This window comes from Artemia sp. Qi Xiang Cuo, chromosome 17 (assembly GCF_049724085.1).
Source record: "Artemia sp. Qi Xiang Cuo chromosome 17, ASM4972408v1, whole genome shotgun sequence".
Lineage (NCBI taxonomy): Eukaryota > Metazoa > Arthropoda > Branchiopoda > Anostraca > Artemiidae > Artemia > Artemia sp. Qi Xiang Cuo.
The window spans coordinates 18,842,225-18,862,462 of NC_142810.1; positions in this window are offsets into that span (position 1 = coordinate 18,842,225).

Below are 20,238 nucleotides of genomic sequence, written 5' to 3' on the forward strand. Positions count from 1 at the left end.
AAAGAATGGATTGTTAAATAAGAAAATCACAAAGACCTTTAACAATGGAGAACAAATTGAATTATATGATAAATCTACGGGGCAATTATTTATTTGAGTTGTTGGTCTTCTTTGCTGGATATAACTCCAAGCTCCCCCCCACTCCAAAAATAAAGAAGAAATAAATCTGTAGCTTTCGAAAAGGAAAATGGTGAACGGATAACATCCTGTTACAATATCTAGCATCTTCTCACCGTAGGATATTGCGTAATCTGTTACATTTATACCTCCGTCAGTGTTATTTTGTCACCAAAAATAAATTAGGAATTTGACTCCTAAGTAGAAACTAACTCCTATTTCTAAAAGAAAGGGCTCGAGTCATAATGACGCAAGGAATCTCTCGAAAAATATGGTTATTTCAACCTGAAGAAAGAGTAGTTGATTTTAATGGGAAGTAATTTTATAAATCTGGAAGAATTTAGCGTAAAGAGCGAGAGTTGGGGAGGGGGTATACCTCATCCTCACCATTTTAAGGTTTAATTTTGTTCCCAATTTTCTCTTCAAAAAATATTTTTGGTTAAGACTCTTCTATAATTCTTTACTAAATGAAAACGCTATATAGAGCATAACCAGTCAAACTAGGGCAAGAAGGCCTTAGTTTGACATCCATTTAATTGAGCATTGTTGATAAGTCCAATAATCCAAAGCTTATCCAAACCTTTTTCTCATTCTTTGACCTTATAGATGGAATTTTAGGATAAAAGCGATGAGAAGATCGCCTTGATTAAACAAGAAAGTCGAAAAGAGCTCTAGCAATGGAGAAAATATTAAATTTTACGATAAATCCAGGGAGTATTGTTTTTCACTTAAAAAAACACGTTATAGGGCATAACAAGCCACAGCAAGGCCATTGTCCGCTTTTTTGTAACACAAGGATTTTGAATTTCTTAAAAAAATCTTTATTTGGGAACTAAGTTGAATTCAAGACTTTTAAACGCCGTAATTCGTATATATTATGAATCAGACAATAAAGAGCTTTAAAATGAGCTACGAATTAATCCCAAACAATTACGAATTGTTTAATCAATTACGTTTTACGATTATGTTTAATCAATTAACATAATCAATGTTTAATCAATTTAAACAATTACGAAACAATACGAATTAGTCCCAAACAATAGTGCCTGACACCTTAAAATCTCCTCTGCTCTGAGCTAATTGTGATTCTACTCCGGCTTGAGGCGAGTGACAGCTAATTTAAAATTTCTCATCTTTCTGATGATAGCACTCCACATTTTCACATAAATAGGAACCTTTTTCTCATTCTTTGACCTTATAGATGGAGTTTTAAGACTAGGGTGATAAGAAAATCGCCCTGGTTAAATAAGAAAGTCGAAAAGACCTCTAGCAATGAATAAAAGATTGAATTTTATGATAAACCAAGGGGGTAATTGTTTTTCATTAAATAAAAACACTGTATAGGACATAATAAGCCAAAGCAAGGTCCTTTTCTGCTTTTTTGTAAGACAAGGATTTTGAATTTCTCAGAAAAACTGTATTTAGTAACTAAATTGAATTCAAGACCTTTAAACGCGGTGAGACATGTATATTATGAATCACAGAAAAAAGGACTTTAAAATGAGCTACAAGTCAAGCAAATATGGTTTAGTCCCAAAAAACAGTGTCTGACCCCTTAGAATCTCCTCCATTCTGAGCTAATTGTGATTTTGCTTCGACTTGTGGCGAGTGACATCTCATTTGAAATATCTCACCTGTCTGATGATAGCAATCCATGTTTTGACATGAATAGGAACCTTTCTCTCATTCTTTGATTCTATAGGTGGAGTTTTAAGACTAGGGCGATAAGAAAATCACCCTGGTTAAATAAGAAAGTCACAAAGAGCTGTAGCAATGAGAAAAAAAAGAATTTTATGATAAATCCGAGGTCTATTCACTTAATAAAAACACTGTATAGGGCATAATAAGCCAAAGCAATGCTATTTTCCGCTTTTTTGTAGGAAGGAAAAAAATATTGAATTTTATGATAAATCTAAGGGCTATTGTTTTTCATTTATAAAAAAACTGTATAGGGCATAATAAGCCAAGCCAATAGTATTTTCCGCTTTTTTGTAAGACCTGAATTTTGAATTTCTTTTGTAACACAAGGATTTTGAATTTCTTAAAAAAAAACTTTATTTGAGAACCAAGTTGTATTCAAGACTCTTAAACGTGGTAAGATGTATATATTATGAAACAGAGAAAAAAGGGCTTTAAAATGAGCTACTTATCAAGTAGATATGGTTTAGTCCTAAACAGTAGTGTCTGACCCCTTAGAATTTCCTCTTTTCTGAGCTAAATGTAATTGTTCTCCGACTTGTGGAGGGTGACAGTTCATTTGAAATGTCTCATCCGTCTGGTGATACCACTCCACGTTTTGACAAGAATAGGAACCTTTTAAGACTAGGAATTTTAAGACTAGGGCGATGTTAAATAACCTGGTTAAAATGACACCCTGGTTAAATAAGAAAGTCACAAAGAGCTGTAGCAATGAAGCAAATACTAAATTTCATGATATATCCAAGGGCCATTTTTTACACTTAATCAAAACAATATAAAGGGCATAATAAGCCAAAGCAATGCCATTTTCGCTTTTTTGTAAGACATGGATTTTGAATTTCTTAGAAAAACTTTATTTGGGAACTAAATTGAATTCAAGACTTTTAAACGCGGTAAGACGTATTTAATGAATCAGAGAAAAAAAGATTTAAAATGATCTAGTATTTAATCAGATATTGTTCAGTCCCAAAAAAAGTGTCTGACCCCTTAAAATTTCCTCTGCTCTGAGCTAATTGTGATTGTGGTCCAATTTATGGCGAGTGACAGCTCATTTGAAATATCTCACCTGTCTGATGATAGCACTCCACGTTGTGACAAGAAAAGGAACCTTTTTCTCATTCTTTGACCTTATTGGTGGAATTTTAAGACTAGGGCGATAATAAAATAGCCTTGGTTGAATAAGAAAGTCACAAAGAAATGTAGCAATGAAGATAAATATTGATTTTTATGGTAAACCTAAGGGTCTTTGTTTCTCACTTAATAAAAACACTGTGTAGGGCATAATATGCCAAAGCAAGGCCATTTTCCACTTTTTTGTAAGACAAAGATTTTGAATTTCTGAGAAAAACTTTATTTGGGGAACAAAATTGAATTAAAGACTTTTAAACGGGATAAGACGTATATATTATGAATCAGAGGAAAAGGGCTTTAAATGAGCTACTAGTCAAGCAGATATGGTTAAGTCCCAAAAAAATAGTGTCTGACCCTTTAGAATCTCCTATGCTCTGAGCTAATTGTGATTGTGCTCTGACTTATAGCGAGTCACAGCTCATTTGAAATATCTCACCTGTCTGATGATAGCACTCCACGTTTTGACATGAATAGGAACTCCATTATAGATGGGGTTTTAAGAACAGGCCGATAAGAACATCACCCTGGTTAAATAAGAAAATCACAAAGAGCTGTAGCAATGAAGAAAAATATTAATTTTCTGATAAAACCAAGGGATATTGTTTTTCATTTAATAAAACGCTGTATAGGACATAACAAGCCAAAGCAAGGCCATTGCCCCCTTTTTTAAGACAAGAATTTCGAACTTCTTAGAAAAACTTTATTTGGGAACTAAACTAAATTTAAGACTTTTAAACGAAGTAGGACGTATATATTATGAATCACAGAAAAATTGGATTTAAAATAAGCTACTAGTCAAGCAGATATGGTTTAATCCCTAAAAATAATATCTGACCCCTTAAAATCTCCTCTGCTCTGAAGTAATTGTGTTAAAGTATTTTTAATAGTTCATTAGGAGACAAAATGTGGCAACACTGTAATCAATTTGAAAGCTTGGGCGATTGGCGAAGGGTGTTTTGTTCAAAATATGGCAACACTGAACATAGGGCGATGGCCAGGGCGACGGACGATGGGCCATTACTTTAGGCTGGTTGAATTCCACCCAGCAAAATCAGCATAAACTTTCCTTTCATAATAATTTTACTACATCTATCAAAAACCAGACAAGACAAAGGAAATTGACATATATTATTTTCCCCTCTGAGATGTAATACTTGAGTCTTTTTCTTTACATTAGCCCCCCCCCCATTTTGGTACTTTGGGTAGCCTGCCCTGGTTGATGGCTGTTTTTGACTCATCGTAGTGTCTGAGATTTACCGCCGTGCTTCGTTGTGAATCTACAAAAATGTAAAAATAGTGTAAGTTTCCTTGTTAAACATTGAACCAATGCCGACTTACAATCTCCCCTATCACCGAATAATCTCTCCTATAATCTCTCCTATTAGCTATTATGAAAACCTCACTGTGGCGAACTTTAAAATTATTTGTTATTTTGAGTCTTACAGTGTTTAGACTAGTATGCACATTGAAAATGTTTATTGATTCCAAATTTTTAATTTTTTGTTTTGTGAGTGGTTTTGCCAAAATGTTGCTATTAATATCTCGTGGTTGATTACTTTGTTAGTGTTAATTATCGGTCAATCTTAGCGTTTAATGGTATCTCTTGAGCAGCAACATAACTATGATTTTTATGCGATAATAAACCAAAGATATGATATGTCTTCTATAGTTGTTACTAGTATAGACCAGCGTATCTATGGAAATAGGCTATATTCAGTTCTAGAAGCCAATAATAATCTATTGGAATAGGCTATATTAAGTTCTAGGAGCACTGCAGGTGGCAACTTTAACATAAGAGTGTGCTCAAGTTCTGTTATTATGAAATAAAGAAGAAACAAGTTTTTTTACAGCTAAAAGTATGGAGCAACATTAAAACAAATAAATATTAATACGTATATGAGGGGGGTTTCCCGTTTCTCAATACTTAGCTCTTTATGCTAAAATTTGACTTTTTTTTTACAATTCTTTAAGAAAGACTCCTGAAACACAAGGGTCGTATAATTAGAACAATAACTGGCTTTTCTAAAAGTACTAAAAAACTTTAGTGTGAAGAGCAATCTGTTGAGGAAGGGGCATCCCCCCTCATATACGTTGAAATTTCCACTTGTTTTAAGTTTTAATTGTGCTGTATACATCCAGCTGAAAAATCTTTTTTATTTAACAATATAAGGGACAAATGTTTCTTTGGTATCTTGAAATCAAATACTCAATTACTTACATTTATTCAATTGTTTTTATTATTCGTACAAAAACAGACTTGTTAAGCTTAAAGCAAAGTATAATCTCCTACGTAACAAGTACTGACAAAACCTATCCTCTCCACACAAAAAAAGTGACCCTCTGTATACCTATGCGAACCTGGCAACTAAAAACCGTAGTTACACAATTCATCCAGGTCACTCGTCGCCTGAATCACGCTCTAGCATAATTATTGGCCGGAGCAAAGTACTTTGGCTCGGAGCGATTAAGTAGAACAACATTTTGCGTCTAGAGGCGCTAAGGTACGCGGGGTCACTTTTGGAGAGTTTTGTCAGTAATTGTTCCGTAGGTGATTATACTTTGGTTTAAAGCTACCCATAGAAGGTTATGAGACCGAAACTATGTACAATTTTTTAGGAAGAGTTAAAGCACCCCTAAAAGACTAAAAGGTATTAATAAAAATTACACCATCAAATCCAATAAACTAGAAATCCATATTATAGGGGTTTCGGGGTCTACCTATACAGAGGTGAAACTTTTCTGTTGTCCAAGATCACAAATATGTATCTGGCTGTTTATCTCTATACAGGTGGGGTTTTTAAGAGCAAACTGAAAACGTTGTGATTAACCTTATTTCAAGAAAAGTAAAATATTCTGGCGTCGTTTTGAATACAAATTATGCAACACACAGAAATCAACTCAACATTAGAGATGTTGACAGGTTTTGGTTCTCAGTGGTACAAAATGTGCTACAATTATTGAAAGTGTTTAAGAAGACAGAAACTGTTGAAGTAATGAAAAGTCGCCATTTTCTTCAGAGTGAATCTGGGAGGATGTGAAAACATTACACACGCAGGTCTAATGGTTTAGATTATAAATGCTTAAACAGAGGAAATTAATTAGGAAAATCAATAGAAAATATTGAATCTTAAGTCAAGAGCTGGTAAAATTTGTTTTTTAAGATTTTATTTCTCGGCGGTCTTACGGTTATAACTTGTCAGCATTCGATGGAAGTTTGGGCATTATTTGAGAGCCAATACTATGCTTCATTAATCTTTCGAATTTCATTTGAAAATTTTTGTTACGTTTTCTCTTAGATTGCCAAACACTATTTAAACATTTCAGAATGGTACGAAAATATGAAATTTTTGGTATATTCTAGTCAAAGCGGTCATACAAAGGAGGTGTCATCGAAACTTCAGAAGAAGCTAAATCGATTGGAAATTGAAATTGGAATATTAGACCTATACTGTCCAAAAAGACAGAGGACATTCAGGCGAAAATTTTCGAGAATGTTGAAGGGAGTATTGAAGTATTATCCTTCAAGGAAAATTATCATTCAATCCCTCGAAAAAGTATTGTCAATCAGTTTATTTGTATTAATTCCATAGATTATCCGTCAAGGGGAATTATTCTTTAATGCTTCAAGCAGTAAATATCAATCGGTTTATTTGCACTATTTTAATAGATTATTAGCTAAGACATGATAATTTTTGTTCGTCATAAGTTGGAATTTCGCTGCTTACTTCCACTACAATTTTCTTTTTTGTCTGTTAATCTTATACAGAAAATTAATCTAAGATCTCGTACGTACATTCCATTTATCAATATCTTAGCTCTCATGAGATATTAAGGAGGGTCATCCCCTCCTTAATACCTCTTTAAGCTAAAATGTCGGCTGTGCTTTTGCCCAGAGACTTCTAAACCGTATCAAACAGTTCGTGGTAACGAACTGTAAGTAAGGAGCGACCCGGCTCAATGGTAACCGAAACTCTAGAAAATGGTATTTTGATACAAATAGATACATCAAAAGAATTAAATTTTAATACTGATTTGAAATATATAAGTTTCATCAAGTTTAATCCTACCCATTAAAAGTTAGGAACCTGAGAAAATTTGGCTGATTTTCGAAAAAAGGAGGAAAGACCCCCTAAATGTTATAAAACCTTAATGAAAATCACACCATCATATTCAGCGTATCAGAGAACCCTACTGTAGGGGTTTCAAGCTCCCATCTACAAAAATGTGGAATTTTGCATTTTTTGCCGGAAGAAAGATCACGGGTGCGTGTTTATTTGTTTTTTTTTTGTTTTTTTCCCCAGGGTTGAGCGTATTAACCCAGTGATCCTAAAATATCGTTGTAGGGCTCACTGGAATGGAAATTAGAAGTTCTAGTGCCCTTTTTATGTGACCGAAATAAAATGGAGGGCAACTAGGCCCCCTCCCACGCTCATTTTTTCCCAAAGTCACTTGATCAAAATTTTGAGATAGCCATTTTGTTCAGCATGTTCGAAAATAAGTATGTCTATTAGGATGACTTAATACCCCGAAGTTCCCGGGGGGAGGGCTGAAAGTTATGAGCTTTACCCAATGTTAACATATAGTATTGGTTATTTGGAAGTATACAGACGTTTTCAGGGGAGATTTTTCCCGGTAGTGGGGGGGGGGGTGGGGGTGGTGGGTCGGGGGTTATGTGGGAGGATCTTTTCCTGAAGGAAGTTTTCATGGGGGAAGGGACATTGCTATGAAAGGGACGCCGGACTTCCCAGCATTATTTAAAAAAAGATCAGAAATTTAATATAAAAAAACAAGTATTTCAACTGCAATAGCAGCAACATCGAAACTTTAAACGAACAGAAAATATTACATATATGATGGGGTTCACCCCGTAGTCAATACCTCGCTCTTTAAGCCAAAGATTTTTTAGTACTTTCATAAGAGCTATTTATTCTAATTAACGGCCTTTGTGATTAAGTGGTCATTTTTAAAGAATTGGAACAAAATTCGAACTTTCGCTTAAAGAGCAAGGTATTGACTAGGGGGCGAACCCCCTAATAAACGTATTAAAAATATATGAATATAGAAGTTCGTTATGTAAGTTAATTCGTAAGTTACGTATATTTATTACTAATAAAAACGTTCGTAAATAAAATTAAACAAGTTCCGAGAAAGCCATTTGACTAAATAAAGGTAAATTAATGTGAAATTTTTTCTTTAATTATTCATGTACGGTGATCAAAAATCAAAACCTGAATTCATTAAAAAACGTTAAAAAATTAAATAAAAAAAACAAGTTTTTTTAACTGAAAGTAAGGAGCGAAATTAAAACTTAAAACAAACAGAAATTATTCTGTATATGAAAGGGGCTGTCCCCTCCTCAACGCCTCGCTCTTTACGCTAAAGTTTGACTCTGTCTCACTACTTTATTTCTTAAAACAATAAAAAACTTTAGCGTAAAGAGCGAGGCTTGACTTTGACTTATGTCTCCTATTGGGCGCTGCTCGGCGTAGAGAGTGACGTCTGCCTCCTCCATACGCTTCGGTCCATGGCAAGCGTTTGCACATCGCTCAACCTGATATTTGCCATCGTCAGGAACTCGAACAGGCTGTTAGAGCATCGTATCTTCAGTCGGTCGCGAGGTCGCTTCCAACCGACTTTGAGAGGGTCGAAGTCATGGATCGTTTTCGCAGGTATGTGTGGAGGCATTCGAAGTAGGTGTCCGAACCATCGTAGTGTTCACTCGGCTGCTTGGGTCGAAAACCAAGACTGCTTGGTGAGCTGCAGCAGCTTCTCATTGCTGACGAAGTCGAACCATCGTAGACCTTCGATCCTCCTCAGGGTGTTCGACTGAAAGACATCAATTGCCTTGAGGGTTGCGGCTGAAGCTTGCCACGTCTCAGCTCCATAGAGCATCACAGAGCCGACGAGGGCGTTGAAAATCCGCAGCTTCGTTGTGCGACTGATGTTTGGTTTTCGCCAGAGGTGACGGTTCACTCTGCCCATGGCAGAAGACGCTTTGGATATTCTCGCTTGAAGTTCAGAAAGAAGCGAGCCATCTGAAGAAAGTATGGAGCCCAGGTAGGTGAAACTTTGGACAACTTCGATGCTAGTGGTGCTATCCAGGCTAACTGAAGGATTGGCAGCAGGGAAGGATGGGTCTATGGCCATAGTTTTTGTTTTAGTCCAGTTTATCTGCAGTCCTACTTTTGCAGCCTCTTCTCGTAGGATTTGAAGCGCTTCAAGCAACTGCTCCATGGATTCCGCCAGAATGGCCAAGTCATCGGCAAAATCAGCATCTGTAATGAAACGATCTCCAAACTTGAGTCCAAAGCTGAGATGTGAAGTAGTCCTTGTCATAACGTAGTCTATGATGACATTAAAGAGCTCTGGGGCCACTGCACATCCTTGGCGCACTCCTGTCGCGATTTTAAACTTAAGGAGCAACGCTAAAACTTAAAACGATTAGAAGAAATTCCGTATGTGAAAAGAGCTGCCCCTCTTTAATACCCTCACTCTTTACACTGAAGTTCAACCTTTTACCCAAATTCTTAAGAAAGGATTCCTGAAACACAAGGGCCGTTTGATTAGAATTAGAGTCTTTCTTAAGAGTGCTAAAAAAGTTTAGTATGAAGAGAGGGGTACTGAGGAGGGGGCTGACCTTTTATATACGGAATAATTACTGTTCATTTTAAGTTTTAGCGTTGTCTCTTACTTTCAGTTGAAAATAAATGTTTTTTTTATTTAGTTAACAAAAAAACAACTTTTTCAACAACATAAGTTCTTCAAAGAAATTTAAAGTGCTTCATTAATACAAAAATGAGCTGAAGTCAAGTCAAATAATTTTTTAAGCGTAAAACTACCATAGATTACAATAAATAAATAAATGAAACGCGAAACGAACGAAAATTACGACAAATAAGTGAATCAAACTCAAAACAAGTAGAAACTAAGACACATTGGGTTGACGTCCTCTACGCCTTCTAAAGATCAGCGCATAATTTATACTTTAATGAAAACAATCTTTATTTTGAGCTGAATATTTCTGTTTCTCAGAATACCACGAAAATACACCATTATAAACAAGGTCACTGAAAAAAAACTAATAAATGTGGATTGACAGTTAAATTAATATTAAACTGATAACCGATATGTGCCTATTGTGTTTTGATACAGTTCAACACCACCCTCACCGTTTTTCTGAAAGTTTAGCTAATGCCCTATGCATTAGTAATAGTAGTAGGAACAGCAGCAGAAGTAATAGTAGAAGCAATAGGAGCAGTATTGGTGATAGCAGTAGTATTATTAGTCGTAAGCAGTAATAGTATTCATATTGTACCTTTTTGGTCTAGTCCAACAACCCCTCCTCATGCCCTTATAGTTTCATGCCCTAGATGATTTCCTGCATGAACATAATATGTTTTGATTTAGCCCAGCATTCTCCTCAACAGTAACTGGGATGTTTCACTATATTAATAAGGATGAGCCTTATTAATGTTAATAGTAACAGCAGTAGCAGTAGTACTACTACAAGAGTAGTAACCGCATATGGAATTTGCCAAAGCCCCTGTACCAAACAGGTTTCTGGTAGGTATAATCTGGTTTGATGGGTAGAGTCTGGTTTGGTTTTTCAAAGAGAGTGACTATCCCCATGCATATAGGTAATACTTCTACCACTTTATGTTCTTTCTTGTATTATTTGAGGCCTTTACGTTCCTTGACCTTTTCCCGGGGCCAACCAGATATGTTTTTAGGCCAACCGGACATGGTCTTATGCTTTTGAGGACTTGTCTTTCACTTTGATGAAGGACAAGTTTTTCTGACGCAAATTACGAGATTTCTAGTTCATGGTATATATGTCTTTTTTAGGGTAAGCCCATGTTAGAAAACCAGCGCATCTTGTTTAGCTGTAAATATATATCAGTTATTTTGTTGTCACTATTCCAGTTTTTTCTAAACCTGTATTTGCATGTGGTTACTCTACATACAGTATCCTTTCTGTGTTATTCTGGACCTTGTATAACGTGTTATGAAGGACAAGTTTCTCTGAAACAATAAAACCAGCGCGTCTTGTTTCGCTGCTAATATATTCAATTATTTTTTTGTATATATTCAGGTTTCAAATTAGGATTTTCAACAGATAGGATCTAACGTTCCCTTGATCTGAATCTTGAATCTGGAAAATGTAAAAATAAGTATTTAAACAAAATGTACGATGCTGCTATTTAAGGTTTAGTAGACTACACTCAGAATTGTTTGCATGAGGGGCCTGTCGGTGTCTCTTTGAGCTGTTTGTGTCTCTTGAGGCTGGGTGTGTCTCTTTGGACTGTGTGTCTCTTTGAGCTGTTTGAGTCTTTTTGGTCTGTTTGTGTGTCTCTTTGGGCTGTTTGAGTCTTTTCGGTCTGTGTTTTTCTCTGTGGGTTGTTTGTGTCTCTTTGGGCTGTGTGTGTGTCTTTGGGCTGTGTGAGTCTATTTGGGCTGTGTGTCTCGTTGGAGGGTTTGACTCTTTTTGATCTGTTTGTGTCTCTTTGGGCTGTTTGTGTATTTTTTGGGCTGTGTTTGTCTCTTTGGGCTTGTGTCTCTTTGGGCTGTTTGTGTTTCTTTTGGCTATGTGTGTCTCTTTGGGCTGTTTGAGTCATTTTGGTTTGTGTGTCTTTCTTTTGGCTGTTTGTGTCTCTTAGGTATCGTGTGTGTCACTTTGGGCTATGTGTGTCTCTTTGGGGCGTTCGAATCTTTTGGTCTGTATGTGTCTGTATGGGCGTTTTTTGTGTCTTTGGGCTGTGTTTGTGTGTCTCTGTGGGCTTTGTGTGTCTCTTCGGGTTGTGTGTGTCTGTTTAGCTTTGGTGTGTTTTTCTCTTTTGGCTGTGTGTGTCTATTTTTGCTGTGTGTCTCTTTGGGCAGTGTGAATCTGTTTGTTATGTGTGTGTCTCTTTTGGCTGTTTGTGTCGTGTTGGGCTTTGTGTGTCTCTGTTGGATGTGTGCATCTCTTTGAGCCGCGTGCATCTCTTTGAGCTGTATGGGTCTCTTGGGATGTTTGAGTCATTTGGGTCTGTGTATGTTTCCTTTGTCTGTTTTTGTCTCTTAGAGGTCATGTGTATCTCTTTGGGCTATATATGTCTCTTTGAGGTATTTGACTCTTTTTGGTCTGTCAGTGTCTGTCTGAGCATATTTTGTGGCTTTGGGCTGTGTGTGCGTGCCTCTTTAGGCTGTTTGTGTCTCTTCGGACTGTGTGTATGTATCTTTAGTCTGTGTGTGTCTCTTTGGGCTGTGTGTGTGTCTCTTTAGTCTGTGTGTCTCTTTGGGCAGTTTGAATCTTTATGGTCTGTGTGTGCATCTGTTGGCTGTTTGTGTCGTTGTGGGGGTTTTGGCGTTTTGTGTCGGTTTGGGGGTTGTGTGTGTCTGGTGGATGTGTGAGTGTCTTTGGGCCGCGTGTATCTCTTTGAGCTGTATGTGTCTCTTGGGATATTTGAGTCATTTTGGTCTGTGTGTGTTTCTTTTGGCTGTTTATGTCTCTTAGAGGCCATGTGTGTCTCTTTGGGCAATGTGTGTCTCTTTGGGGTGTTTGAATCTTTTTGGTATGTATGTGTCTGTATGGACGTTTTTTTTCTATTTGGGCGGTTTTTGTGTTTATATTTTAGCTTTGTTTGTATCTTAGGACAGTGTGCATTTCTATTTATCCGGTGTGTGTCTATTTGGGCTATGTGTGTCTCTTTAGGTTGTGTGTATCTTCGGGTAGTTTGAATCTTTATGGTCTGTTTGTGACTCTTTTGGCTGTTTGTGTTGTTTTGGGCTTTGTGTCTCTCTTTTGGATGTGTGCGTCTCTTTGGGCAGTGTATGTCTCTTTGAAATTTATGTGTCTCTTTGGGCTGTGGGTGTCTATTTCTGATATGTGCGTCTCTTTAGGCTGTGTGTCTCGTTGGACTGTGTGTCTTTTTGGGGTGTCTGAGTCTTCTTGGTCTGTATGTGTCTCTTTGGGCTGTTTGAGTCTTTTAGGTCTGTGTTTGTCTCTTTGGGCTGTCTTGTCTCTTTGGGCTGTTTCTGTCTCTTGAGGCTGTGTGTGTCTCTTTGGGCTGTGTGTCTCTTTGGGCTGTTTGAGTCTTGTTGGTCTGTTTGTGTGTCTGTTTGGGCTGTTTGAGTCTTTTTTGGTCTGTGTTTGTCTCTTTGGGCTATTTGTGTCTCTTTCGGCTGTGTGTGTTTCTTTGGGCTTTGTGCGTCTCTTTGGGATGTGTGTCTCTTTGGACTGTTGGAGTCTTTTTGATCTGTTTGTGTGTCTTTGGGCTGTTTGAGTCTTTTTTGGGCTGTGTGTGTATCTTTGGGATGTTTGTGTCTCTGTGGGCTGTTTGTGTTTATTTGGGCTATGTGTGTCTGTTTGGGCTGTTTGAGTCATTTTGGTCTGTGTTTGTTTCTTTTGACTGTTTGTGTCTCGTAGGAGTCATGTGTGTCTCTTTGGGCTATGTGTGTCTCTTTGGGGTGTTTGAATCTTTTTGGTCTGTATGCGTCTCTTTGGGCTTTGTGTATCTCTTAGGTCTGTGTATCTCTCTTTAGCTAGTGTGTTTCTCTATGAGCTGTGTTTGTTTCTATGGGCTATGTGTGTCTCTTTGGGAGTGTTTGAGTCATTTTGCTCTGTGTGTGTTTCTTTCGGCTGTTTGTGTCTCTTAGGAGCCATATGTGTCTCTTTGAGCTTTTTTGGGGTGCCTGAGTCTTTTTGGTTTGTATGTGTCTCTTTGAGCTGTTTGAGTCTGTTAGGTCTCTGTTTTGTCTATTTGGGTTGCTTTTCTTTTTGGGCTGTACGTGTCTCTATGAGCTGTTTGTGTCTCTTGAGGCGGTGAGTGTCTATTTGGGGTGTGTGTCTCTGTGTGCTGTTTGAGTCTATTTTTGGTCTGTTTGTGTGTCTCTTTGGGATATTTGAGTCTTTTTGGTCTGTGTTTTGTCTCTTTGGGCTGTTTGTGTCTCTTTGGGCTGTGTGTGTTTCTTTGGGCTTTGTGTGTCTCTTTGGTCTGTGTGTCAATACGTTTAAACAATAAATATATTTAAGCTTAACCCGTCTTTATTCTTTAGAATAGTTCTATTGTAAGCAAGTAACAAACTCTTTCCTGAAGTCACCTCTTGGATACACAATGCAGAAACTTCATTTAAGAAAATATGAAAAAATTGTAAGTAAGTAAGTAACAAATTCTTTCTTGAAGTCACCTCTTGGATACACAATACAGAAATTTCATTAAAGAAATTATGAAAAAATTGTAAGTAAGTAGAGTCTTTTTGGTCTGTGTTTGTCTCTTTGGGCTGTTTGTGTCTCTTTGGGCTGTGTGTGTTTCTTTGGGCTTTGTGCGTCTCTTTGGGTTGTGTGTCAATACGTTTAAGCAATAAATATCTTTAAGCTTAACCCGTCTTTATTCTTTAGAATAGTTCTATTGTAAGCAAGTAACAAACTCTTTCCTGAAGTCATCTCTTGGATACACAATGCAGAAACTTCATTTAAGAAACTATGAAAAAATTGTAAATAAGTAAGTAACAAATTTTTTCTTGAAGTCACCTCTTGGATACAAACTCTTAATTGTTTTCAAGACTTAGATATACGACTTATAAATTTAATTCAATAAATTATGAAGAAATTCTCAGTAAGTAATAATTTCTTTCTTGAAGTCAAATCTTGGATACACAATAGGGAAATTTCATTCAAGAAATTAGGAAAATATTTGTAAGTAAGTAACAAACTCTTTTTTGATTTCACCTCTTGGATATACAGTACAGATACTTCATTCAAGAAATTATGAAAAAATCACAAGTACATAACTTTTTTTTTTCTCTTTATCACAAACAATTTTTACTTAGCTACACGATATAGAAATTTAATTCAAGAAATTTTGAGAAAATTCTCAGTAAGTAACAATTTTTTTCTTGAAGTCAACTCTTGGATACACAATATGGAAATTTCATTAAAAAATTTCATGACTTAGATACACGATGTAGAAATTTAATTCAAGAAATAATGAAAAATTCTCATTAAGTAACAATTTCTTTCTTGAAGTCAACTTTTGGATGCACAATACGAAAATTTCATTTAAGAAATTATGAAAAAATTGTAAGCAAGTAGCAAACTCTTTCCTGAAGTCACCTCTTGGATAAACAATGCAGAAACTTCATTTAAGAAACTATGAAAAAATTGTAAGTAAGTAACAAATTCTTTCTTGAAGTCACCTCTTGGATACACAATACAGAAATTTCATTAAAGAAATTATGAAAAAATTGTAAGTAAGTAGCAAATTCTTTCTTGAATTCACCTGCTGTATAAACAACAAGACATTTTGTTAAAGAAATTTTGACAAAATTATAAGTAAGTAACAAACTCTTAATTGTTTTCTCGACTTAGATATACGACGCAGAAATTTAATTCAAGAAATTATGAAGAAATTCTCAGTAAGTAACAATTTCTTTATTGAAGTCAACTCTTGGGTACACAATACAGAAATTCCATTCAAGAAATTATGAAAATATTTGTAAGTAAGTAACAAACTCTTTTTTTTGATTTCACCTCTTGGATATACATTACAGAGACTTAATTCAAGAAATTATGAAAAAATCGCAAGTAAGTAACTTTTTTTTTCTCTTTATCATTTAGTTCAAGAAATTATGACAAAATTCTAAGTAAGTAACAAATTCTTAATTGTTTTCACGACTTAGATATACGACTTAGAAATCTAATTCAAGAAATTATGAAGAAATTCTCAGTAATTAACAATTTCTTTCTTGAAGTCAACTCTTGGATACACAATACGGAAATTTCATTCAAGAAATTATGAAAATATTTGTAAGTAAGTAACAAACTCTTTTTTTTTATTTCACCGCTTGGATATACAGTACAGATACTTCATGCAAGAAATTATGAAAAAATCGCAAGCAAGTAACTTTTTTTTCTCTTTATCACAAACAATTTTCACTTAGCTACACGATGTAGAAATTTAATTGAAGAAATTATGAAAAAATTCTTAGTAAGTAACAATTTCTTTCTTGAAGTTAACTCTTGGATACACAACACGGAAATTTCATAACTTTTTTTTTCTTTTTCTCTTTATCACAAACAATTTTCACTTAGCTACACGATGTAGAAATTTAATTCAAGAAATTATGAAAAAATTCACAGTAAGTAACAATTTCTTTCTTGAAGTCTACTCTTGGATACTTTACTTACTTTTTTTTACTTAAAGCTCTTGCTCGGCAGCGTCGCCAGCGTAGAGGGAACCAGTCGTCAGCGCCGTCAGTCTTCTCCAGAGTGGTCGGTTCAGGGCGAGGGTTGTCACTTCAGCCGGGTTGATGTTTCTGGAGGCGAGCCGATCACGGATGACGTCCGCCCATCTGGTGCTCGGTCTTCCCCTAGGACGCCTCAAGCCGTTTGCAGCTGGGTCGAAATCGAAGATGATCCTGGGAGGTGCGTTTCGGTGACTCCAGCTAGTGTGACTTTATATTTTTTTAGTTCTTGTGCTAAAAGAAGCTTCGACCCGGGTGGGGTCAGCGTCAGGACGTTCAAGGTGGCCACATGGGTGCTACCTTGGTCAACGATGTTCAGACGGGATTTTCCTTGGGAGGTCCTAGGTCGATCCGGGGTTAGAGATGATATATCCGAGGCCGACTGTCTGGTTCCATTCGTAGCAATAGATGTTTCAGGAGTAGGGCTGCCAACCCAACCGTCCCTTGATGCATTTGGTTCTCTGTTGGCTAGCCAGGTATCCAAAGGCACGTGGAGGTCGTTCTTCATGCGCCAATTTCATTCAAGAAATTATGAAAATATTTGTAAGTAAGTAACAAGCTCTTTATTGATTTCACCTCTTGAATATACAGTACAGATACTTCATTCAAGAAACGCGATTAAACACGTTTTGAAACTACATACTATTTGCTTGCCTTTCCATGGCACCTTTACAAATGAGCGGGAATCCCCCACCGGTTCCTACACATTGCAAAAACGTGAGCAGTACGAAAACTCCACGTTTTCAACCAGACTGGTTTTTTAGCTAAATCTTTGGAAACAGCCTCTATTTTTGACCGTTTAAGTTTTGATGTTAAAATGATTGGATGGTAACTACGCCGCCTCTCACGCCTCTTTTTTCTAAAATCGTGCAGTTGAAATTTGACACGACACACAAACAGAGTCATAGTGAGAGAGATATCCAAAAAGTTGGGTTGATCTAGGTTCACTTAGAGTGGCGCGCCACTCTAAGTCAACCTAGATCAACCCAATTTTTTGGATATCTCTCTCACTATGACTCTGTTTGTGTGTCGTGTCAAATTTCGACTGCATGATTTCGGAAAAAAGAGGCGTGAAAGGCGGCGTAGTTACCATCCAATCTTTTTAACATCAAAACTTAAACGGTCAGAAATAGAGGCTGTTTCCAAAGATTTAGCTAAAAAACCAGTCTGGTTGAAAACGTGGAGTTTTCGTACTGCTCACTTTTTTGCAATGTGTAGGAACCGGTGGGGAATCCCCGCTCATTTGGAAAGGTGCCAAGGAAAGGCTAGCAAATAGCATGTAGTTTCAAAACGTGTTTAATCGCGCTTCTTGAATGAAGTATCTGTACTGTATATTCAAGAGGTGAAATCAATAAAGAGCTTGTTACTTACTTACAAATATTTTCATAATTTCTTGAATGAAATTTCCGTATTGTGTATCCAAGAGTAGACTTCAAGAAAGAAATTGTTACTCACTGGGAATTTTTTTCATAATTTCTTGAATTAAATTTCCACATCGTGTAGCTAAGTGAAAATTGTTTGTGATAAAGAGAAAAAGAAAAAAAAAGTTATGAAATTTCCGTATTGTGTATCCAAGAGTTGACTTCAAGAAAGAAATTGTTACTTACTGAGAATTTTTTCATAATTTATTGAATTAAATTTCTACATCGTGTAGCTAAGTGAAAATTGTTTGCGATAATGAGAAAAAAAGTTACTTACTTGCGATTTTTTCATAATTTCTTGAATGAAGTATCTTTACTGTATATCCAAGAGTTGAAATCAAAAAAAAAGAGTTTGTTAATTACTTACAAATATTTTCATAATTTCTTGAATGAAATTTCCGTATTGTGTATCCAAGAGTTGACTTCAAGAAAGAAATTGTTACTTACTGAGAATTTCTTCATAATTTCTTGAATTAAATTTTTACGTCGTATATCTAAGTCGTGAAAACAATTAAGAGTTTGTTACTTACTTAGAATTTTGTCTTAATTTCTTGAACGAAATGTCTTTTTGTTTATCCAGCAGGTGAATTCAAGAAAGAATTTGCTACTTACTTACAATTTTTTTACAATTTTTTTAATGAAATTTCTGTATTTTGTATCCAAGAGGTGACTTAAAGAAAGAATTTGTTACTTACTTACAATCTTTTCACAGTTTCTTAAATGAAGTTTCTGCATTGTGTATCCAAGAGGTGACTTTAGGAAAGAGTTTGTTACTTGCTTACAATTTTTCATAATTTCTTAAATGAAATTTCCGTATTGTGTATCCAAGAGTTGACTTCAAGAAAGAAATTGTAACTTACTGAGAATTTTTTCATAATTTCTTGAATTAAATTTCTAATTCGTGTATCTAAGTAGTGAAATTCTTGAATGAAATTTCCATATTGTGTATCCAATAGTTGAGTTCAAGAAATAAATTGTTACTTACTGAGAATTTTCTGATAATTTCTTGAATTAAATTTCTATATCGTGTAGCTAAGTGAGGATTGTTTGTGATAAAGAGAAAAAAAAAGTTACTTACTTGCGATTTTTTCATAATTTCTTGAATGAAGTATCTGTACTGTATATCCAAGAGGTTAAAACAATAAAGAGTTTGTATATTACTTACAAATAATTTCATAATTTCTTGAATGAAATTTCCTTATTGTGTATCCAAGAGTTGACTTCAAGAAAGAAATTGTTACTTACTGAGAATTTCTTCATAATTTCTTGAATTAAATTTCTACATCGTATATCTAAGTCGTGAAAACAATGAAGAGTTTGTTACTTACTTAAAATTTTGTCATAATTTCTTGAACGAAATGATAAAGAGAAAAAAAGATTACTTACTTGCGTTTTTTTCATAATTTCTTGAATGAAGTATCTGTACTGTATATCCAAGAGGTGAAATAAAAAAAAAAGAGTTTGTAACTTACTTAAAAATATTTTCATAATTTCTTGAATGAAATTTCCGTATTGTGTATCCAAGAGTTGACTTCAAGAAAGAAATTGTTACTTACTGAGAATTTCTTCATAATTTCTTGAATTAAATTTCTACGTCGTATATCTAAGTCGTGAAAACAATTAAGAGTTAGTTACTTACTTAGAATTTTGTCATAATTTCTTGAACGAAATATCTTTTCGTTTATCCAGCAGGTGAATTCAAGAAAGAATTTGCTACTTACTTACAATTTTTTCATAATTTCTTTAATGAAATTTCTGTATTGTGTATCCAAGAGGTGACTTCAAGAAAGAGTTTGTTACTTACTTACTTACAATTTTTTCATAATTTCTTAAATGAAGTTTCTTCATTGTGTATCCAAGAGGTGACTTCAGGAAAGAGTTTGTTACTTGCTTACATTTTTTTCATAATTTCTTAAATGAAATTTCCGTATTGTGTATCCAAGAGTTGACTTCAAGAAGGAAATTGTTACTTACTGAGAATTTTTTCATAATTTCTTGAATTAAATTTCTACATCGTATATCTAAGTCGTGAAAACAATTAAGAGTTTGTATCCAAGAGGTGACTTCAAGAAAGAATTTGTTACTTACTTACTAACAGTTTTTTCATAGTTTCTTAAATGAAGTTTCTGCATTGTGTATCCAAGAGGTGACTTCAGGAAAGAGTTTGTTACTTGCTTACAATAGAACTATTCTAAAGAATAAAGACAGGTTAAGCTTAAAGATATTTATTGCTTAAACGTATTGACACACAGCCCAAAGAGACGCACAAAGCCCAAAGAAACGCACACAGCCCAAAGAAACACAAACAGCCCAAAGAGACAACCACAGAACAAAAAGACTCTACTTATTTACAATTTTTTCATAATTTCTTTAATGAAATTTCTATATTGTGTATCCAAGAGGTGACTTCAAGGACGAATTTTTTACTTACTTACGTACAATTTTTTCATAGTTTTTTAAATGAAGTTTCTGCATTGAGCATCCAAGAGGTGACTTCAGGAAAGAGTTTGTTACTTGCTTACAATAGAACTATTCTAAAGAATAAAGACAGGTTAAGCTTAAAGATATTTATTGCTTAAACGTATTGACACACAGCCCAAAGAGACGCACAAAGCCCAAAGAAACACACACAGCCCAAAGAGACACAAGC